The following is a 24280-nucleotide window of genomic DNA, read 5'->3' as shown; positions in this document are numbered from 1 at the left end:
ATTGAGTTCATAAAGTCTTTCCTGATAAGTTTCATGCTAAGGCCTTCCACCATTTTTGTGGCCTGTCTTTGGACCCGTTCAATTTTATCAATATCTTTTTGTAGTAAATATTGGCTTGTCCCAAAACCTCGATATTTTAGGTTTAGAAAGTCGCTGGGCATTCAGGGTCTGAAGTAAATTACCAATTTGAAAAGGCCACGTGAAGTAAATGAATGGCAAATTTAAAACCCTTCTCCTTCTGACAATCATTAAGTGTTGTACCACACGATTCTTGACAAGTTTATCTTTTTATTTTATGTACGCACAAATTCCTTGTGTGTCCAATCACACTTGGCCAATAAAAAATCTATTCTATTCTATTAAAGAACTGAGAACAATTTAAGGCTGCTTTGTCTTTAGGCTGAGAAGTCAAGGTCTTGGAGAATACCACATTACAACGGTCCAGCTGTGAGGAAGGTGCAATTTATGAAACGCCCTTTCAGCTTGACTGTGACCATTATTAAAGAGAGAGGCAAAGCAAAACAGGGGAGGGCGCAAAAAAAAAAAAAGTTTCTTCAAGGACATTCTAGGAGACGCCTGTTGTTTTATTATCTCTGCCCATCCAGTCATCTTCGATCACCCGCCACTCCCGCCCTGCCGGCCGCCTGCATTCTCCGCTCGGCGTTAACTTCCTCTCTGGGAGCAGCGAGCCGAGCGGCCGGGCGTGGAAAGGAGCGCTCCGTCGCTGGGGCGAATAGCCAGTCGCGGCCGAGCGCGCGCTCTCCACCCTTTTGCCCATCGGCTTCGCCTCGGTTCCGCGGGTAATTCCTCCCTTAGCGCTTGAAAACCTCTGGAAGTTGGTGCCGCAAGCAAAATTCCGGCAAGGTAGGCTTTCGGAAGAAGAGCCGCTGGAGTTTATACTAGCAAAAGAAAAAAAATAGTAGTTCTGGTTCGGCTTTCCTCCCCTCGTGGCGGGCGCTGTTTGTCATTATACCGAATAGAAGAAAGCGGAGGGTTAAAAAAAAAATGCCTGTTTTGCTTGCAAAATTCGGTTATTTGGGGAAAGTGTGCGCGTGGGGGGTGGGGAGGTAGAGCCCCCCCCCCCCCATTAAATGCAAAGTGTATTTCTGTGCACGAGAAAACTTTATTTCTAACGGCCACTTATAATGCCTCTTTTAAGGGAATTCAGCCCAAATTTTTGAACTAAAAGTAGAACTTGGCTCGGGAATTACTTGGGTCACTTTTGAAATGATTAAACAGCAGCCGCAAGCAGAAACGCCACGCTCGTTCCGGTTGCTTAGACGAAGTAAATATGAAGTAACTAGTTTTGGAGTTTGTGGAAGCGCTGGTGTAGTAAGCTCCTGGTTTCCATGTATTAGCTTTCTGCATCCATTCCAGTTTGGTAAATCTCGGGACTTTTTCTAAATTTAGCAAACGCCATAATCCCAGAGACCTCCATTTTATACACCTTTGCCAAATACGACAGCATTTCTTCCAGGCCTCACACCTTCATGCTGTCTATATAAACATTCCCAAACCCCCTCTTTAATATAATGTGTCGCAGTTACTCCTGATAGTAGCTGCAATACGCTATGTTAGACAGGTAGGATCGCTGTATTGTAAGTAATTGAAAATACAAGTGTGAGAGGTTTAATATGATCTCTGAAAATATTTTAAAGTTATTCCAGAAGGAGATTTTGCAGCTTCTGAACATGCACAGAGCACCTTTGCTTCACGACAAGGAAATCTTTTTCTTCTTAATACTGTAGTCATAGTTTAAAGAACTGGCTTCCATTGTGGGTCAGTTCCCACAACTCTTATTTATTAAGCTGTGCCTGAGGATCTTAGAAGGTATGTGAGTGTGAAAATGGGGGAGGGAAGAAGTGTGAAAGCATGGCAGTTTCTTCACCAGCTCTCTTCTGGTGTTGATCTCTGATACCTATCTACTCACTTCTCTATATGGCGGTTTTGTCAATTCTGCAAAACTTCCTGCCACAAGAAGTATACACAAGGTTATGTTGGCTGAACAGCAACTCTCTTGCAACACAGAGGAACTGCAGCCTGAACTTTCACAGCCACTGAATCTTTTAAAGTTATAGCAAAATAATTGTGGTTCTGATTTTTTTTTTAAATTAAGAATGGCTTGTTATGTATTATAATGTTGTTCTTAATGTTATTTCTGTGCCATTGTAGAAGACTGAATTCTCTGACTAGGAGAAAGAGCAAGATAGAAATAAAATATCTTTATCCTGTAACATTGCAGGTAAAAGAAACAGGTGCAAGTCACAAAATATAGCTGGGGATAAGTGAAACTTTTGCCTTCAGTTGAATGTTATGCTTGAAATATACATACATACATACATACATACATACATACATACATACATACATACATACATACTAGCCAAACTACAATGATAAACATCATAATGAATCATTTTATCTTCTGTTAAAAACATTTGCATTTGCAGTTTCATACATACTTGAAGCACAGATTTTATTGGTTTCAAGAGTTAGCCGCTATCAGCCTGGTAGAAAGACCAGACAGGAAATATGACCAGCTAATAAACAGATTGTTGCGAGTCTAAACATAAATGTGCCGCCATCTTTTACTACCTGATAAATTTGGGAAGTTCCTTTCTGAGTTTCTTTGCTCATTATGCCCCATTCACCCCCCAATCTTCCATTCCTATCTATCGTTACACCCTCAAAACCTAAAAGATTATTTTGCCCCAGTACTGCTAAGTAAGTCTCAATAAGAGGTCAGCTCTCTCTGAGATTGGCAACTAAGTAGGTCTGGGTTTCGTGTATGGATGACTACCAGGCTAGATTGAGAAATCAAAAATCTCCCTGAAGAAGCAGTGGCAAACTATTTCTGCAACATCATCAAGAAAACAATGGATATGCCAGAAATTGAGCTTGTCCTTACACTCTGGTAAATATATTACAGAGCCTACATTGCGTATTTCTAGTTAGCCAGTAAATGTTATCCTATCCTAGAATAAAAAAAGGAATTGTGTTTTTTTAAAGTAAATATTAACAGAGGCTGTGTTGTATATTTCCAAATTAGTCAGAAGCTAATATTATCTTAGAGGAGAAAGGAAGAAGTTAGATTTCATTTCCGTTCCCTGATTAACTGCTGTAACATCCAGGGGCCTTTTGGAGCTGAGCAACTCTCAGATAGGGAGAGTGTGCTAAAATATCTCTGGACGCGTGCAGCAATTTCACAATGTTAACTTTAGCACAAATAGGAGTTTATCCAGAAAAGTTTATTTTCATTCCGAACTTCTTATGAATCCACATACGTAGCATTCTTGAACCTAGGCAGTTTTGTAATAGCTGTCAAAACCCAGCTTGATGTGTTAGGACAGAGTCCTCAAAGAGGGGCGGCATACAAATCTAAATAATAATAATAATAATAATAATAATAATAATAATAATAATAATAATCAAACTTAACTTCATTGAGGGCCACATCAGGTTGTATCTGACCTCAGAGGGCCAGAGTTGACATGGCCAGCTCAACGTCACTTGGATGGCCCGAACGCTCGGCCAGTGAAAATTGCCACCTAAGTTCTGTTTTCAACTGTCACGGCCTCCTGCAACCCAAAATTGAGCTTCTGTTTTCACTGGTAAAAGCTGTTTCTAGGGTGGCCCCATTGGCCAGATCTAAGTATCCTGCAGGCCAGATCTGGCCCCCAGGCCTGGAGTTTGATATCTCTGTGTTAGGGTAACTGAAATACAAATAACAGAATTGGAAGGGACCTTGGATATCTAGTCTAATGCCTATTTTGGAGGTCTTCTAATCCAACCTCCTGTTCCTTGACTTGCAACCATTAGTTTAGTTACAAAGGCATTGTTAAAAATGACGTACAGCCACTCTGTTAGCATCCGCATGGTGCTTGGCAACAGACCTGTACTTACGATTGTTGGGAAGTCACTAATTCATATGATCACCCTTTGGAATCTTCCCAGGCATCTCCTTGCCAAGGAATTTCAATGGGAGAGACCAGTTAAGGACTACATGATTCACTTAAGTGCAATAATTCAATTAACTAGCAAAAAATGACATAAAATCAGGCACAACTCACTTAACAACCATCTTGTTTAACAATGGAAATTCAGAATCCAATAAGGGTCAAAAATCAAGGTATGTATAACCTAGGAAGAGGTATCTGCTTCTCCTACCCTTCCCCACCAAATCTCCTAAAAATTTATAGTCTGCTTTCCAGGACCCTTGAGGTTTGTCTGCAGGATGTCGTCAAATAGCTTAAGATGGCAACTGCACTAGCACCTTCAAAGATCCATATATTTCCATATAAAAAGCAGTTTTGATCACAACTTCAGGACTCTCATATTTACTTTTTGTGACCATATTCTGCATACCTTTCCGATTACCTCTTTACTATGTTATCGTATTTTTAGATTAATGTTAAAAGGGCCTATTTGAGAAACATAATGATTCAACATACTGTACTTCTCATAGGAAATTCAGTGTTCAAAACAAAAGAAAAAAAATAAAGGGTTTTCTATCAATGCAGATCAGAGTAGAATTATTTTATTTAATTACTTAATTTTTTTAAATTGGCGAAATGCCTCAGTCGTCTAAAGAGTTCTAGGCATTTGATGGTGAACCTTTTCAGCATCAAGTGCTGAAAAGGAGCGTGCTCTCCTCTGGGGCGCAACCAGGAAGAGGAGCGCACCAGAAAATGAACTTCCGGCCAGCCAGTCTTCCTGTTATTGCCGCATATGTGCATGCACCAATCAGCTGTCCTGTGTGCATGCTCACAGGAAACTGATAGACCAGCTCTTCCAGTTTCTGGTACTGCCCTGCCACCTGATTGTTACGTGCATACACACCGGAAGCCCTGAAGAATGGGTGATGCACATGGCAGGCAGTAAGGCGTCATGTGCCAAATTGCGCATATATGCCATGTTCACCATCATAGCTCTAGTCAGTCTGTAAGTACAGTGGTACCTCTACTTACGAACTTAATTCGTTCCGTGACCAGGTTCCTAAGTAGAAAAGTTTGTAAGAAGAAGCAATTTTCCCCATAGGAATCAATGTAAAAGCAAATAATGCATGCGGTTGGGGAAACCACAGGGAGGAGGGTAGAGGCCCTGTTTCCTCCCAGGAGATTCCTAGAGAGGCCCCACAGAGGCTTCTCCCCGCCTTTTCCGGCCCTGTTTCCTCCCAGGAGATTACTAGAGAGGCCCCACGGAGGCTTCTCTCCGCCTTTTCCGGCCCTGTTTCCTCCCAGGAGATTCCTAGAGAGGCCCCACAGAAGCTTCTCCCTGCCTTTTCCGGTTACAGTTTCGGAGGCTCAGGTTTGTAAATAGAAAATAATTCTTGAGAAGAAACAAAAATCTTGAACACCCGGTTTTTATCTAGAAAAGTTCGTAAGCAGAGGCATTCTTAGGTAGATGTACCACAGTATAGGTAATCCTCAACCTACAACAATTTAGTGACTGTTCAAAGTTGGAAAGGCACTAAAAACATGACTATGATTATTTCAGCATTTCTTCCCATGATGACATGATCAAAATTTGGCAACTAATTTATGATGGTTGCGGTGCTCTGGTTATTGTGACCACTTTTTTTGACCTAATAAGCAAAGTCAATGGGTAAGGCAGCTTCACTTTATAACCATGTCATTCGCTTAATAACTAGAGTGATTCACTTAATAACCATGGCAAGGAAGATGGTAAAATGGGTCAAAATTCACTTAATAAATATCTCTCTTAGCAATAGAAATTTTGGGCTCAGTTGAGCTTGCAAATTGAACGTCGTCTGTATTAAATTTAAAAAAATTATAAATACACATTCAATCAGTGAAATAAAAAGAATAATATTAATAAGCTGTCTCCAATGCCTCTCTGGAGAAGCTGAGATTTTACCATGCCATTCTCTTGGAAGGCCAAGAGAATGGCATGGTAGTTAAGCATCAGACATATTAAGTTGAGAGTATCAAAAATTCTTGGAGTGCACTCCTTTCTTATTTAACTTATTTAGAAGATTTGGCAAGTGAACTTTTTAAAATAACCTTCATATCCACAGAGCATGGTTGCTCTGTGGGTATAAAGTATTGTGCACTGTTATGTTTAATTCATTTTAGCTCCACGAGGCTAAAGTTGACACACATCACTAAAACAGAGTGATGCGTACCATCTTGAATATGGTCCTAGAATCCTTGGAGCACAGCCTGGAGGACCAAGAACCTATCTTCAAAATCAAAATTATTTGTCAGCTTCTGTTGAAAAATTTAAGTTGATTTAAGAAGTGTACAGACAGCAAATACATCAGTTTTAATATTTAATAATTATCAATAATAATAATAATTTATTAGATTTGTATGCCGCTTCTCTCCAAGGACTTGGGGCAGCTCACAACAATAATAAAATACAATAAACAGTGGTACAAATCTAATATTAGTAAAACTGAAGTTAAAATCCCTTAATATTAAAAAGCAATCAGTACTACACAATCATAACATTCTCAAGTGCTATAATCAGTAAGGGGGGGGGAATCAGTCTCCCCATGGCTGGCGACCTAAGTGGGCCTTTAAAAGTGGGTCTTTAAGGAAGACGGGGAGGGTGGGGGCAATTTGAATCTCTGAGGGGAGTTGATTCCAGAGGGCCGGGGCCGCCACAGAGAAGGATCTTCCCCGGGGTCCCGCTAGACGGCATTGTTTAGTCGACGACCTGGAGAAAGCCAACTAACTCTGTGGGACTTCATCGGCCGCTGGAACTCGTGCGGCAGAAGGTGGTCCCGTAGGTATTCTGGTCCGACGCCATGTAGGGCTTTATAGGTCATTACCAACACTTTGAATTGCGACCGGAAACTGATCAGCAGCCAGTACAAGCCACGGAGTGTTGATGAAACATGGGCATACCTAGGGAGGCCCATGATAACTCGCGCGGCTGCATTCTGCACGATCTGAAGTTTTCGAACACTTTTCAAAGGTAGCCCCTTGTAGAGAGCATATAACATATAATCCATACAAACAAATGCTTTTGGGGGATATGCTAGCATACTAGTTAGAGGTCCTGAGAGAAAAAAGTTTAAAAGCAATGCTAAGCATTGCAACATATTTCTCCATAGATATAGCATTTAGACTTATATACCGCTTCACAGTGCTTTACAGCTCTCCCTAAGCGGTTTACAGAGTCATCATATTGCCCCCAACAATCTAGATCCTCATTTTATTGATCTTGGAAGGATGGAAGTCTGAGTCAACTTTGATTCTACTGAGATTTGATCTGCCAAACTGCTGGCAGCCGGTGATCAGCAGAAGTAGCTTGCAGTACTGCACTCTAACCACTGCACCACCGAGGCTTTCTATATACATGAAATCCTATTCTCCACAGTAGGGGGAGCAGACTAGCTCCCTCCTGTGAGAATGGGCATCTCAGGTAAGTAAGAGTCTTCGGAGAGGGGCGGCATACAAATCTAATAAATTATTATTAAATTATTATTATAACGCCCCGTTCCCCTTTATTTTTCCAATAATCAGGAAAGTATTCAAGCTTTACAGTAGTCCCTCGCTATACCGCGCTTCACCTACTGCGGCTTCACTTCATCGCGGGTTTTCAAGAAATATTAATGAGAAAAATCATTCGCGGATCTTTGCTAGTTGCAGGTTTCTGAGGAAGTCGATCGGCAGATTTAAACAGCCCGCCGAGCTTGATCGGCAGGTTTTTCAAAAAATATATATCTAAAATTGTAAATACTGTATTTAAATACTGTATCTAAAATAAATACTGTGTGGGAAGGGTTTTTAAACACTTAAAACAATGAAAACTTACCAAACAATTACAATATAAATACTTAAATAAGTACTATCAGCCGATAAATTCCCCATCGCGGATTTCACCTATCGCGGCCAGGTCTGGAACGTAACACCAGCGAAAGGTGAGGGACTACGGTATTGCTGAGTGGAGATAATTCAATTTTTGGCATTGTAATTAATACCTGGCCAATCTTAGCTGATGCAAAAAACTTAAACATTAGTACGTGGATAGCAGGCCATAGAGGAGGGGTGTCAAACTCTCAGCCTGCAGGCTGGCCATGCCCACCTTTGTTTTAGCAAAGAGGAAAGTTGTGATATGTCATGTGATGACAAAATGACAATGAATTTAACACCACTGCTGTAGATCAGGGGTCTCCAACATTGGCTACCCTTAAGACTTGTGGACTTCAATTCCCAGAGTTGAAGTCCACAAGTCTTAAAGTTGCCAAGGTTAGAGACCCCTGCTGTAGATGATCCAAGAACTAACTGGTCAATAGAAAGCATCCAAGAGGAAGGAAAAAGTCCAGATCAATGCCGAGAAAGCTGCCTATAGAATTGTTTTTATCTTATTGTACGTTAATACCACAATGCACTGGGTAAGTAAAATCCTTGAAATAAATGTTCAGTTTAGCATAATTGAATAAATTAAAACACATAGGTCATGCTCCAACTTACCAACATTTGCTTAGTGACCATTTAAAGTTACAACAACATTGAAAAGTATGACATAACTATTTTTTCACATTTATGATGACTATTGGAGCCTTTCTGTGGTCACATGATAAAATTTTTGATGCTTGGCAAATGGTATGTATTTATGATGTTGGCAGTGCCCCTGAGTCATTTGATCACTTTTTGCAACCTTCTAAAGAGCAAAATCAATGGGGAAGATGGATTCACTTAACAGCCTTGCAACTAACTGCAATGATTCATTTACGTGTGCTCCCCCAAAAGCTATGATATGGGACAAAACTCAATTAAGAATGGAATTAGCATGGAAATCTTGGTCTCGGTTGTCATAATTCAAGGACTGCGTGTATTTTGTATCATATGTTATATGGAAATATATTTATTACAGGTTTATTATGTGTAAGATACTAAGCCAGTGATTGCGAACCTTTTTTGGTTCACGTGCCAAAATGGGGGTGGTAGCATGCATGATGTGCCCACACCTCTTCCCTCCCACCACCACGCATGCACATCCCCCATATGATGTCCCCCGCGCATACACACAGGCCTTTCTGAAGCTTGGTAGGTGAAAAAAATGCCCAAATGGGCAAACCAGAAGTTCACATGTGTGTAAAAGTCCAAAGATATTTTTCCAAGAGCTTTGCATTCCTTATCATCACACACGTTTGCAATCATTCTGTTTTACATTTCTCCAAATGTTACCTGAATTATGGTTACCCTGGGAGTGCAAGACAAGCAGATGATAATAATAATAATAATAATAATAATAATAATAATAATAATAATATATTAGACTTGTATGCCGCCCCTCTCGAAGGACTTGGAGCGGCTCACAACAAATAATACAAATACAAGTCTAATATTAAAAACAGTTATAAAAAATCCATTATAAAAAAGCAGTCATACATCCAGACAAACCATGCATAAAATAAAACAGCTAGGGGTATATCAATTTCTCCAAGCCTGGCGACATAGGTGGGTTTTCAAGAGCTTACGGAAGGAAAGGAGGGTGGGGGCAGTCCTAATCTCGGGGGGGGGAATTGATTCCAGAGGGCCGGGGCCGCCACAGAGAAGGCTCTTCCCCTGGGTCCCGCCACACGACATTGCTTCGTCGACAGGACCTGGAGAATGCCAACTCTGTGGAACCTAATCGATCGCTGGTATTCATGTGCCAGAAGGCGGTCCTGAAGGTATTCTGGTCCGATGCCATGTAGGGCTTTATAGGTCATGACCAACACTTTGATTTGTGACCGGAAACTGATCGGCAGCCAGTGCAGCCTGCGGAGTGTTGATGATACATGGGCATATTTAGGAAACCCCATGATGTCTCTTGTGGCCGCATTCTGCACAATCTGAAGTTTCCAAACACTTTTCAAAGGTAGCCCCATGTAGAGAGTGTTGCAGTAGTCGAATCTTGAGGTGATGAGGGCATGAGTGACTGTGAGCAGTGACTTCCTATCCAAAGTCGGCGGCCTCGGGAACAGCATTCAAGCTAGTGAGCAAGGAAGTGGCCGGAGCAATGGCTCTTGAGCTGAGGGAATTAGCGGGACTCGCCTCTACTCAAGGGCAGAGGCAAGTCCCGCCAATTCCCCTCCACCTCCTGTAATTCTGGCTTCCACAGTGTGGGAAACCCCCTGGATTTCCTTAAGGGGAGGGGAAACCTTTAAGAGAACTGCTCGGTTTCCAATTCTGCTGACCTGCTGAAGTTTAGAACAAGCCACATACTGGAGAAGGAGCAAAACGACTGACGACTTCTACATAAGGCTCAAGCGGGGATCTTAAAACTGAGCGATGTATATCCTAAGCTCCCCCCAGCAGCCCGAAATGTGCAAAGATGCCTGGGATCCTTGCTACACGTTTGCAGCTTCTCTGACAGCTGAGCAAGGAAAGGAACTGGGGCAAAGCTATCTCCACTCCCTAGACTGCTGAGAGAATAGAATAGAATAGAATAGAATAGAATTTTATTGGCCAAGTGTGATTGGACACACAAGGAATTTGTCTTGGTGCATATGCTCTCAACGTACATAAAATAAAATATACATTTGTCAAGAATCATGTGGTACAACACTTAATGATTGTCATAGGGGTCAAATAAGCAATGAAGAAGCAATATTAATAAAAATCTTAGGATATACGCAACAAGTTACAGTCATACAGTCAACATGGGAGGAAATGGGTGATAGGAATGATGAGGAAAACTAGTAGAATAGAAGTGCAGATTTAGTAGAAAGTCTGACAGTGTTGAGGGAATTATTTGTTTAGTAGAATGATGGCGTTCGGGAAAAAACTGTTCTTGTGTCTAGTTGTCTTGGTGTGCAGTGCTCTGTAGCGACGTTTTGAGGGTAGGAGTTGAAACAATTTGTGTCCAGGATGTGAGGGGTCAGTAAATATTTTACCCGCCCTCTTTTTGACTCGTGCAGTATACAGGTCCTCAATGGAAGGCAGATTGGCAGCAATTGTTTTTTCTGCAATTCTGATTATCCTCTGAAGTCTGTGTCGGTCCTGTTGGGTTGCAGCACCAAACCAGACAGTTATAGAGGTGCAGATGACAGACTCAATGATTCCTCTATAGAACTGAATCAGCAGCTCCTTGGGCAGTTTGAGCTTCCTGAGCTGGCGCAGAAAGAACATTCTTTGTTGTGCTTTTTTGATGATGTTTTTGATGTTAGGTGACCATTTTAGGTCTTGAGATATGATAGAACCTAGAAATTTGAAGGTCTCTACAGTTGATACTGTGTTGTCTAGTATTGTGAGAGGTGGAAGGGTGGAAGGGTTTCTCTTAAAGTCTACCACCATTTCTACAGTTTTGAGTGTGTTCAGTTCTAGATTGTTCTGGTCACACCACAAGGATAGTTGTTCAACTTCCCGTCTGTATGCAGATTCATCATTGTCTCGAATGAGTCCAATCACTGTTGTATCATCTGCAAACTTCAGTAGTTTAACAGATGGATCGTATGAGATGCAGTCATTAGTGTATAAAGAGAAGAGAAGTGGTGAAAGTACACAGCCTTGGGGGGCACCTGTGCTAATTGTACATATATCTGATGTGATTTTTCCTAGCTTCACCTGCTGCTTCCTGTCTGTTAGGAAGCTTGTGATCCACTTACAAGTGTGTTCAGGTACCGCTAGCTGATTTAGTTTGGTTAAGAGAATGTCCGGAATGATGGTATTGAATGCTGAACTGAAGTCCACAAAGAGGACCCTGGCGTAGGTCATTGGAGATTCAAGATGTTGAAGGATGTAGTGTAGAGCCAAATTAATAGCATCATCTGTTGATCTATTTGCTCGGTATGCAAATTGCAGGGGGTCTAACAGTGGATCCGTGATGGCTTTCAAATGCAACATCACTAGTCTTTCAAAGGTTTTCATAACTACAGATGTTAGAGCAACTGGTCTGTAGTCATTCAGTTCCTTGATGGAGGGCTTCTTTGGCACTGGGATGATAGTCGAGCGTTTGAAGCAGGAAGGAACATAGCACAACTCTAGTGATTTGTTGAAGATTTGGGTGAAGATGGGGGCCAATTGGTCAGCACAGACTTTTAAGCAAGAAGGAGTTATCTTATCTGGGCCTGGTGCTTTTCCAGGCTTCTGTCTGAGAAATAGATCTTTCACTTCCTTTTCTGTGATCACTAGGGGTTGTAAACACAATGGGATGGGTTCAATTGTAGAAGATTTAGCTGTTGTTGGTGTGTCTGGGATGGAGGTTGTGCACATAAGTGGTTGAGGTTTCTTTTCAAACCTGCAGTAGAACACATTCAGGTCATCTGCCAATTGCTGATCTCCTTCAGCCTGGAAAGGTGGTTTGCTGTAACAGGTGATGTTTTTGAGAGTTTTCCACATGTTTGCTGGTTCATTTGTTGAGAATTGATTCTTTAGCTTTTCAGAGTAGTTCCTTTTTGCTGCTCTGATCTCCCTTGTTAATATATTTCTGGCCTGATTGTACAGCATTCTATCACCTTTTCTGTAGGCTTCCTCTTTGGAATGACGTAACTGCTTGAGTTTGGCTGTGAACCAAGGTTTATTGTTACTGTATATTTTCAAGTTCCTGGTTGGTACACATAGGTCTTCACAGAAGCTGACATATGATGTTACAATATCTGTGAGTTCATCTAGATCTGCAGAGGTGTCTTTAAAAATATTCCAGTCTGTGCAGTCAAAGCAAGCCTGTAGCTTTAACTTTGCTTCCTCAGTCCAAGTCCTCACTGATTTAATTATTGGTTTTGTGGCTTTAAATCTTTGTTTGTAAGCAGGTACAAGGTGAATCATGCAATGATCAGAATGACCCACAGCTGCTCTTGGTAAAGCTCTATATGCATTTTTTACAGCTGTGTAACAATGGTCTAAGATATTATTGCCTCTGGTGGGACAATTTACATGTTGAAAGTATTTTGGTAGCTCATCTCTTAAGTTTGAGGGAGAACCAAGATAGCTCCTGAAGTTTCCGAACACTTTTCAAAGGTAGCCCCATGTAGAGAGTGTTGCAGTAGTTGAATCTTGAGATGATGAGGGCATGAGTGACTGTGAGCAGTGACTCCCTATCCAAATAGGGATGTAAAAGAATTATTTCTAGACAAGCAAGACAATCCACTCAGCCGCAAACTCCAAGGGGAGGTTTCTCCTCCCCTTAAGGAAATCCAGGGGGTCTCCCACACTGTGGAAGCCAGAATTACAGGAGGTGGAGGGGAATTGGTGGGACTCGCCTCTGCCCTTGGGTAGAGGCGAGTCCCGCTGATTCCCTGAGCAAACTGCGGGCGCGTAAGGCATTGGGTGATTTTTTGCCTCCAGGGCTTCAGGGGAACTTCCCTGAACCCTCTGCAGGGCAAAAACCATCACAATGGCAAATCACCATATAGAGTGCTATATAGAGTGCTGGTGAGACCCCATTTGGAATACTGTGTTCAGTTCTGGAGACCTCACCTACAAAAAGATATTGACAAAATTGAACAGGTCGAAAGACGGGCTACAAGCATATATCAGGAAAGACTTAATGAACTCAATCTGTATAGTCTGGAGGACAGAAGGGAAAGGGTGGGGACATGATCGAAACATTTAAATATGTCAAAGGGTTAAATAAGGTTCAAGAGAGAAGTGTTTTTAATAGGAAAGTGAACACAAGATCAAGGGGACACAATCTAAAGTTAGTTGGGGGAAAGATCAAAAGCAACATGAGAAAATATTATTTTACTGAAAGAGGAGTAGATCCTTGGAACAAACTTCCAGCAGACGTGGTAGATAAATCCACAATAACTGAATTTAAACATGCCTGGGATAAACATATCCATCCTAAGATAAAATACAGAAAATAGTATAAGGGCAGACTAGATGGACCATGAGGTCTTTTTCTGCCTCCAGACTTCTATGTTTCTATCAGAAGTGCAATTCCGAACTTCCAGTTTGTCCGTTGACTTTTGCCCCATTTTACAAATTTTCACATTTGTTAAGTGAATCAGTGCTGTTGTAACTTGAACAGTCACTAAATAAACTATTATAAATTGAGGACTATCTTTATAGAGGTGCTTCTATTTAGAACAAAAGTACTCTCCAACTCTAGTGATTCTTCAGGGATGTAAGTTATTTTGTCTCTGGAAGAGACTTAATCAGATTGAAAATGTATTCTGGCATTTGGTAAACAGATGCTGCTACATCTGCTATTGGTATGTCTTTTTCCTTCCTCTTGAAAAATTTCAACGTACAAAGTCTGAATTGCAAGATTAATCCATATTATCATTTCACAGGGGAGGGAAACTGTACTTTTAGTTGAAAGTTCTGGTGAAGAACTGATGAAATAACAATTAACTAAGAATATTTCATAATGTTAGCCTTATGAACAATATAAAATTTAAATTCAAGTTGTTGGTTATGTCTATTACAGTCAAAGAAAACCAGACAATTTACATTTTAACTATCTTTCTGGCTTTAAGAACATATGTGAACTTGTTAACATTTTAATTAGTTTAGTTTAGTTTAGTTTGTCAAACATGCATGAGATAACTAACTATAACTATAAACATGAATATGAACACAGAAAATGGGTACAAATAAATGGGGACAGTAAGACAGGGGCAGTAGGTATGCTGGTGCCCTTGTGCATGCCCCTTACAGACCTCTTAAAAATGGTGTAAGATCCATGGTAGATAGTTTATGGTTGAAGCGAGGGTTGATGAAGTAACAACAGAGTTAGGTAGTAATTCCAGGCATCTATTGTTGAAGTGGTATTTTCTGCACTCAGGTTTGGAGCTGTTTACCTTGAATTTGTATCTATCGTGTGCTTATGTATTATTGCGTTTGAAGCTGAAGTAGTCATTGACATTATAGGACATTGTAGCATATAATTTTGTGCACTATGCTTAGGTCAGATTATAAGTAAGTGGCGTAGTTGTAGGTTGTCCAGGCCCGAAATTTCAAACATGGTGATATAAGGTATTCTGTTGTGAGCAGAAGAGTGGAGAGCTCTTCTTTGAAATATATCTGCACTTGTTCAATTGTATTAATGTCCGATATACAGTGCAGATTCCAGGCAGACGAGCTGTATTCGAGAATTGGTCTAGTAAAGGTTTTGTATGACCTAGTTCATAGTACAATGTTACCGGAGAAGAAGTTTCGCAAGATTAGGTTAACAACTCTTAATGACTTTTTGGCAATGCTGTTACAGTGAGGTCTGGTGCTTAAATCATTTCAGATGAGTACCCCAAGGTCCTTCGCATAGTGAAGGTCGTCTATGTATCTTCCCAGCTTATATTTGGTGTTCTGATTTTTTTTGCCAATGTATGGGACAGAGCATTTATTGGTTGAGATTTGGAGTTGCCAATTGTTTGGCCATTCTGACACGTATTCAAGGTCACTTTATAAGGCAGCAAAATTATCAATGGTATTAAATAGTTTTAGGTCATCAGCAAAGAGGATACAGTTGCTTATAATATAAACACAAAAGTCATTTATCTAAAGTATAAAAGAGTGTAAGTCCTAAAGTACTGCTTTAGGGGACATCGCTGTTAACTGGTGTAGGATTTGATAGGACACTCTCTATTTTGATAACTTGACCCCTGTTTGATAGGAACCCAGCTACCTGCTTATGTAGGGATCCGGAAATGCTGTAAGAGTGTAGTTTTAATAGTAATTTGTTGTGTACCACTGAATCAAAGGCATTGCAGAAATCTATGTAAATTGTGTCTATTGCTTTACCCTGGTCGAGTTATATAGTCCATATATTTTTGCAGTGTAGGAGTTGCAGATTACAGGACAATTTTTCCTGAAACCAAACTGCTTGTTAGAGAGTAGGTTATTTGTCTCTAAGTGGAGGGTAATGGATTGGTTTATGATTGATTCCATGATTTTGCAAGTGACACAAGGCAGTGTGTAATTTTCAACTAGGCTGGAGTCTCCCTTTTTGAAGATGGGAATGATTGTGGCTAATGACCATAGGTCAGTTGATTCTGACAGATATCTTATATATTATGCTTAGAGATACTGCTATGCAGCAGAGAGCTTTTTTTAAAGAAGTAGGCACTTAATCCATCAGGGCCAATAGATAGAGATGGTTTTAAGTTTAGTAGTAACTTTTCAACATTATCTTCTGTAAAATCGACATGTAGCAGACCATTTACTTGTGGTACGACTAGGGAATGTGGGGCATGACCCATTACTTAGAATACTGTGGGGGGAGATGATATGAATACTGTATCTATAAATCCAATCTGTGTGAAGAGCATGTGTTGATTAGATACCAGAAAGCACTATTGATAGCCCATCAGTTTAAGGATAAGATTTTACAATGCTGCTTATGTGATAAGAAACAACATAGTGGATGTAAGAGAAAGCTCTGTTTCTATTTTTTTTTCTTTTGCATTGTTTCCCAATTCATTCAGAAATGTTCTAGAACTGAAAGCCTCGGTCTCCTAGCTTCCAGTTATATGTGTGTGTGTGTGTGTGTGTGTGTGTATGTATACACACACACACATATATATATGTCACATGTTTGTTTTTTTGTTTTGTTTTTTGCTGAATTTGAAAATTAAGGGAGACTAGGATAGATCTATTTCGGCCTTATTTTGTCCTCATCAGTTAGCCATACCCACTGGGACTTGAACCTGCAACCTTTGCCTTGTAAGGCAGAGAATTATCCTCTAGGCTACAGTATCCAATCCCTTCAGCATATATATATATATATATATTTGTTTTCGTAGATTTTCACAGGTACAGGTATGATGGTCTTGGCATATTCTGGTTTCTTCCAATGTAGGATTCAGAAATTTCTGGCGATGTTTCGACGAGGTCCCACTCGTCATCTTCAGGCTGGTGCTTCTGTCCTTGTTCTAGGTCGAACACAGCGAGACCTGAGCTGCCTTCCCTCTATAAATACTGGTGGGTGGGTTTGGTTTGATGGCTCAGAAGCTGCAAGCTGTGTTGAAACTTCCTGGTGAGTCAGTGGGGTAACACCTGGGGTCGTTGATGTAACTGAGGTATGCTGATTAGTTGATGTTTATAGATTGGGGGTGATATCCTGAGTAGTTGGAGCTTGCAGGCTACTTAGTTGTTTCGCAGCTGCTGAGCCGTCAAACGACACCCACCTACCAGTATTTATAGAGGGAAGGCAGCTCAGGTCTCGCTGTGTTTGGCCTAGAACAAGGACAGAAGCACCAGCCTGAAGATGACGAGTGTAATCTCGTTGAAACGTCGCCAGAAATTTCTGGATCCTACACGGGAAGAAACCAGAATATGCCAAGACCGTCATATACGTATGTATGTATGTATGTATGTATGTATATATGTATGTTATATATACATGCATGCATACATACATATCTCTCTCTGTGTATGTGTGTGTGTGTGTTGAGTTAGTGAAAGACACAAACTGTATTTTCACATTATTTCATATCTATAGTATAGCTCTATAAAGTCTTTCAAAATCTATGTGGGAGTAATTGCTAGGCACTGTGCTACTGTACACCTTTCTTTAATTTTGCACCTAGACTGTGTCTGACAAGAATTCACAGGTAACATGGCTTTTCAGAATTCAGGACACACATAATTACCATTGCTAGAAAATTGCTGAAATATCACTGAACACTCTGTTCCCAGTTTAGATTGTAATAGCTCTGCTATTCCACAAAAAAATATTTTTAAAAAAATCAATCTGATCAAAAATGCCTCTGTGTGCTAAATTAGAGTTTTTGAACTTTGGTAATAACTTTTAAGATGTGTGGGATTCAACTCCCAGAATTCCCCTGTCAGCAATAGCTCCTTTACCAAAGAAAGGCGTTAAAACTGGTACCTCAACAGATATTCAGCAAGGAGAACAATGCTTGTATTATTTATTTTTGTAAGTCTAAGTAGAAGAGAGAGTATAAGATATGAATCAAAGATATCTCTAGTATTATAAATGTCTCTAAACCAATAGGCAAGTTGCATCATTTTTTCCAGAATATGGATTATGATATTAATTTTGGAGCCTAATCTATCAGTCCAGCCACTTAAATGCAAAACTTTGCTTATGTCAATGGAATTCATTGATACAATAAAAATTCAGGGATACCCATATGGTTTTGTGCAGACCTCAATATGCACATGTATTACTTCGGCAGGGGCTACATTGGTTCCTATTTGCTTCTGAGTACAATTCAAGCTGCTGGGACCAGATTACCTGAGGGATGGTATCTTGCCAGTCACATCTACCATACTCACTAGAGCAGATTGCGGGTCCCACTCCCATCCCCTAGGAAGATATACCATGTGAGACCCAAAAGAAGGGCCTCCTTCGTGGTGGCTCCCTTGCTCTGGAACATCATTTCCCCCAGGGAGCAGAAAGGCTTCCACTCTAATACTCTTTCGGAAAGGCCTGAAGACCTGGCCTGGAAACCCCCAGGTCTGAGGACTCAGAGGGGGAGGAGCCCATTAAATGGCTGGTATGATATGATATGATATGATATGATATGATATACTGGAATGCAGAAGCAAATAGGAACGAATGGGCTATTATATTATTTGATTATTTTCTTTTCTTGTTTCATATATGATGTTTTTATACCCCTCTAAGCCGCCTTGAGTCCCCATGTGTAAATACGGAACAATATAAATTTCCAATAAATTAAAATTTGAATTAAAATAAAATAATCCAGCCTCTTCTAACACAGCTACTGATTATCTCTCATAAATGTCCTTCTATTTGGCTATGCTCATGGGCCATTACTAATAGTTCAGATGTTCAGATCATTGTAACTTTCACTATTGTTCGCTTATGACATTCAGATATCTTGCTAGGCCATGCTAGAATGTTGCAAAGTTACTCTGCATGTATGTATTCATAGCTGAAGGTTTTCTTTCCAACAGAAAACAGTTAATTCTTACTTATTCTAAGACTTGCTGATTTTGCTATTTGATTGACAATACGTTAAAAAGCTGTTGGCCAGAAAAAAAATTAATTAGAAACATCAGTGACTGTGCTGAATAAATAGTGCTTATTTTATCAACTAGGTTTTTTGTTTTGTTTCGCTGCATGGAATATTTTTTGTTATCATAAGCCACTATTGTGATAATTTGAAGCCCTACTGATTTCCAAGAAATTTAATTCAAATAATGTAGCTCAGAATTCTTCATAATTTTTTTTGTTTTTTGCTAAATGGTCTCCAAGAATCAAGCACATTGAAACAGGAAAAAAGACCCCAACTTGTTTATTTTTTGAAAAACATCAAATTATCAATGACAACTATTATAAAAATATTTGCTATGAACTTTTCTCTACCAACAGCATATACGCCTGCAGGCCACAAAATAACCAATTATTGTCATCAGCTCTCTTTACAATGTCTTTAGTTTTATGCATTCCCATTTTTCAAGCAGTTGTACCTATTATGGAAATAAATGTCAGAAAATAAATTGTGATTGTATTGTTTGATTCTGTAATAAAAATAATCATTCAAATCTCCAATAGGAAGTGGAGAAAGAGAACAAATGTAGATAGGTTTTTAGTGTGTTGCTTTTTATCATTTATAATGCACAGGCCTATCTCTAAAGACAATCTAGAAAGTTCATCTGGTTCAAATTCAAGTGCCTGAGTTGTTGGCAGTAATAAGCCATTCAACAACATATTTTTTACATCGTGGCGACCAAGTGTAGCCTTTCCAAGGCATTATAAAGTGATATTAACACATTAACATGTTAATAATCTTGATTCCCTCTGTTTATCCAGCCTAGAACTGTGTTGGTTTTTTGGCAGCTGTAGCACACTGCTGGCTCATATTTAAGTGATTGTCCACTAGGGCTCCAAGATTTATTTATTTATTATTTAGATTTGTATGCCGCCCCTCTCCGCAGACTCGGGGCGGCTCACAGCAAGATACAGCAATTCATGGCAAATCCAAATATAATTTAAAAGATTTAAAAAGAACCCCATTTACTAACAAACACACACACAAACATACCATGCATAAATTGTACATGCCCGGGGGAGATGTCTCAGTTCCCCCATGCCTGACGACAGAGGTGGGTCTTAAGGAGCTTACGAAAGGCAAGGAGAGTAGGGGCAGTTCTAATCTCCGGGGGGAGTTGATTCCAGAGAGTCGGGGCCGCCACAGAGAAGGCTCTTCCCCTGGGGCCCACCAACCGACATTGTTTAGTTGACGGGACCTGGAGAAGGCCCACTCTGTGGGACCTAATCAGTCGCTGGGATTTGTGTAGCAGAAGGCGGTCTCGGAGATATTCTGGTCCAGATCCCTCTCACAGTTACTATTGTTAAGCAAGATACACATATATTGTACCTGTGCATTTTTTTTTCTTGCCAAAATGTAGAATCTTACTTTTTTTTCATTTTATTGGATAGCACCCAATGTTCATGTTTGTCAAGATCCTTCTGTATGTTAAAGCTATCTTCTGGAGTGTTGGCTATTCTTGCTATTTTAATGTCCTCTGCAAATTTGATGAGTTACTCATCTATCCTCTTGTCCAAATCATTGATGAATATGTTGAAGAGTACTGGGCATAACTAGTGCTTCAGCCTATACGTTAGAAAGTTCTATATGGATGACTTCCTTTCCACTGGCAGAATGGTATCCACTCATGTTTCCAACAATCCTGTGCAAATATTTTGAGAAAGGATGATTATGAAGAACCCAATATCTCATAGGCCAAAGTCTGAATTGAAGAAGCAAAACATGACAGGTTTCCACCTTGCAACTCAAGAGCCAAGCAGATGAAGGAAGATCTTGAATATGTAGAGAAATCAGGAATCAACACCTGTTATAGAAACACAACATCAGGCTCAGTCAGATAATAGAGACCCTGAGCAGGAAAAATATCCTAGCTTTCACAGGAAGAGAAATATCAAGGGAGTTGAATAGAGACATTTTGAGGTGCTTCTCCTATGACAGGGTCATGAGTCAGGAAAACAGATATGACTGAGTACGATAAAGAAGAATTTGGAATCAGACTTCTAGTGGCAGATGGTTTTTCCAACCTTGGACCCATTTAGCAATAGCATTTAGACTTATATACCGCTTCACATAGCTTTTACAGCCCTCTCTAAGCAGTTTACAGAATCAGCATATTGTCCCCAACAATCTGGGTCCTCATTTTACCCACCTTGGAAGGATGGAAAGCTGAGTCAACCTTGAGTCAGTGGTGGGATTTGAACTGCTGAATTACAACTTAGCAGCTGAAGTAGCCTGCAGTACTTAACTCTAACCACTGCACCACCCCAGCTCTTTCTCAACATGGGTTACTTCTGATTTTATAATTCTCAGACTGGTACGAGACTCCCTTCAAATTAGATCATTAGATTTGTGGCCTTATCTACAACACATGAAATGAAACTACATCCAAATCGGATGATTAGATTTTAGGTTTATCTAACTTGAACTTTTGACTTCTGAAATATGCTTGTTTGCTCTATCTGGGCTTTCCGATTCTTGCATTGGAGTGAGAGTGCTTACACAGAGACCTCTGATCCACATCTCCCCGCCTACAATGGTAACTGCTGGCGCAGGATACTTGGAAATAGGCCTTGATGGTGGCTCTTACATTGAATAGCTCAGTGTTTCCCAACCTTGGCAACTTGAAGATATTTGGACTTCAATTCCCAGAATTCCCCAGCCAGCATTTGCTGGCTGGGGAATTCTGGGAGTTGAAGTCCAAATATCTTCAAGTTGCCAAAGTTGGGAAACATTGGAATAGCTCACATTCCAAGTTCCATTTATGTCTTGATTTTTTGGCTTTCTATTAAGCTGTGAAAGCTGTAATTTTTTTTGCTAATACTGCTGCTGCTCTTCTAAATTGCCCTAGAAATCACAGAAGAGCCTGATTGCTGCCTTGAGAAAGCTTTTGTTAGGAATGAATTCTTATTAGAACAAATGATATCCAAATCACCTGAAATGGATTGCATATGAGATCATTAATGCTCCTGTTGAACAGACTTTTTTGGATTTTTGGCTCTCCTCAGATTTTGATGGCATGTCTTTCTAGCTCAGTGTTTCTCAAAATTATCTGTCAGACTATGTTGAAAAATAACACAATGTCATTAAACATTCATGAGTAGTGACAGCGAATGCATCAGTTTTAATTTTTAGCCCAGCAAATAATGATATACAGTGTTCCCTCGCTTTTCGTGGGGGATACGTTCCGAGACCGCCCGCGAAAGTTGAATTTCCGCGAAATAGAGATGCGGAAGTAAATACACTATTTTTGGCTATGAACAGTATCACAAGCCTTCCCTTAACACTTTAAACCCCTAAATTGCAATTTCCCATTTTCTTAGCAACCATTCAGATTATTACTCACCATGTTTATTTATTAAAGTTTATTTAAAAATATATTTATTAAAGGCAGATGAAAGTTTGGCGATGACATATGACGTCATCGGGTGGGAAAAAACGTGGTATAGGGAAAAAACCCGCGAAGTATTTTTTAATTAATATTTTTGAAAAACCGTGGTATAGACTTTTCGCGAAGTTCGAACCCGCAAAAATCGAGGGAACACTGTACATAACCCATACTGTTGGGGCCTTCATAATTTTTAAAAATAGGAAATTGCCGGGAGGAAAAGAAAAAACCTGTTTCTTTTCTAGCCTAGTATCTCTATTTACTACTGATAGTAGGTTTTGTGCCCTATGAAATGATAAAGTGCTGATTGCTTTAGCCAGATTCCTGATACTTCAGAAGAATAGTGTGAATCATAGTAGCAGTAATGCATTTAGATCTCATGGATTCTTACCCCTGATTCAACAATAGCGTAGTTTGTTTGGTTTGTGTTGGCACATTGTATAAAACCAGCTAATTATCATTAATTCCACGAACTAACATTTCATGGCTTCTCACAATGAATGAACAAGATATTTGACATTATCACGTCAGCTTTACAATGTTGTCTTTCTTCCCAAGATAGTCTTTATCAGCTGGGTCTTTCAAAATTTGATGATTCTATGCTTCAGAATTTAATGCTGGCATGTAGGGATTGCCTTCTGGAAACTGCAAATGTTTGTTGGGTTCCAGGGTTTGGGAAGGATATTCTTATTATCATTAGTATTCAGAAAACGGAATATTGCTATTTTATTTTTTTTTAATTCAGAGAGCTGTTTGTCAATTCTGTAAAGCTACTCAGCTCTATGATGACTGTGCAAATTGTAATGTGCAAAATTAAAAATAGATTGAAATAAGCATAAAAAATTATGAGTATTTGAAATGGAGAAAACAAACATTTTATCTAACATAATCACTTTTCCTCAAAGAGTCCATTGCTCTCTAATTTCCTGTTGCATTTGATTCTTGTTTTTGTGGCCTGAAAGGGCAGGACTTTAGTTTTGTTTATTTGATTAACGCATTCAGGGAACTAATAAATAAATTTAACAATGAAATACACTACCCCAAAGATACAATAAATCTCTTTTGTTTAGTATAAGCATTTGATAAACCCAAACAATAAACATTTTTAAAGAAACATTTTCTTCCTTCCTTCCTTCCTTCCTTATTTACTTCCTTCCTTCCTTCCTTCCTTCCTTCCTTACTTACTTACTTACTTACTTACTTACTTATGTGTGTATCATTAAAAAATGCACTTTGATGTTTTTAGTGCATACATGTATGCCTGTACACACATACATATAAAGATGACAAAATTATTGAAAAATAAAAAAGTTCTGCAATAAAATAATGGATATAATATTGTTAATTTTATATCCGATCAGTAATTATGCTATTAGAACTAATTTATGACACAAAGAATAATAACCAAGGATAATGATGGAGAGAAGGCTCTTCTTTCCATAGAGAGGGGAAAATAATCAGTTTAATGATGTGCTTACTCCTTAATTTCTTTCTTAAGTTCCATATACAACTAGTAGAAAGGTTATACATGGTGCAATCTTTCATCACGATCAATCTTCATCTTCATTCTGGTTGAATTATGATTTCTTTGGTGCTATTCTGAAGCATTTGCTATGTGTTTCTTGCCTATGAATAGAACAGACATAGAAATAATAAAAATAAAAATGAGTGGAATAGAATAGAATAGAAGCCAGGCAAAGCCATTATTTGGAGTTAGTATTATGGGAACAGGAAGGGGTAGTTGCATGAGAAGGAAAGTTACTAGCTATAACAAATTCCTTTCTTGGAGTCCAAGGTCATCCTTTGTTCTGCACCAGATGTAAGGAGGAGGTGGGTGAAATCCCTGCACTTGGACTGGTCCTCGTGATGAACTTGTGGGTGTGGGGATATGGGATGAGCCTTAACCTGGGTGAGGTACTGGAAGGAAGTTAGTATCGGAATGGCAACGGTGTGAGCAACGTGGCTCTGATAATAAATCAAATCTTGGATGAGAGAATTGGACTGGAATCTGA

General features: G+C 39.6%; 1 protein-coding gene across 1 annotated transcript in view; it reads left to right on the top strand.

The window, feature by feature from the left end:
- The first annotated feature begins 485 nt into the window (after nt 1–485).
- The window catches only part of APBB1IP (amyloid beta precursor protein binding family B member 1 interacting protein), a 72694-nt gene continuing 48899 nt past the window's right edge, over nt 486–24280 (top strand). Inside the window, exon 1 of the mRNA XM_070728232.1 lies at nt 486–864. The gene's annotated coding sequence lies outside the window, so the exon portion shown is untranslated. The remainder of the gene's footprint in view (nt 865–24280) is intronic.

Source organism: Erythrolamprus reginae, chromosome Z, assembly GCF_031021105.1.
Source record: "Erythrolamprus reginae isolate rEryReg1 chromosome Z, rEryReg1.hap1, whole genome shotgun sequence".
NCBI classification, from domain to species: domain Eukaryota; kingdom Metazoa; phylum Chordata; class Lepidosauria; order Squamata; family Dipsadidae; genus Erythrolamprus; species Erythrolamprus reginae.
The sequence above is the reverse complement of the archived record's forward strand: the minus strand, read 5'-3'. Positions and strand labels throughout refer to the sequence as shown.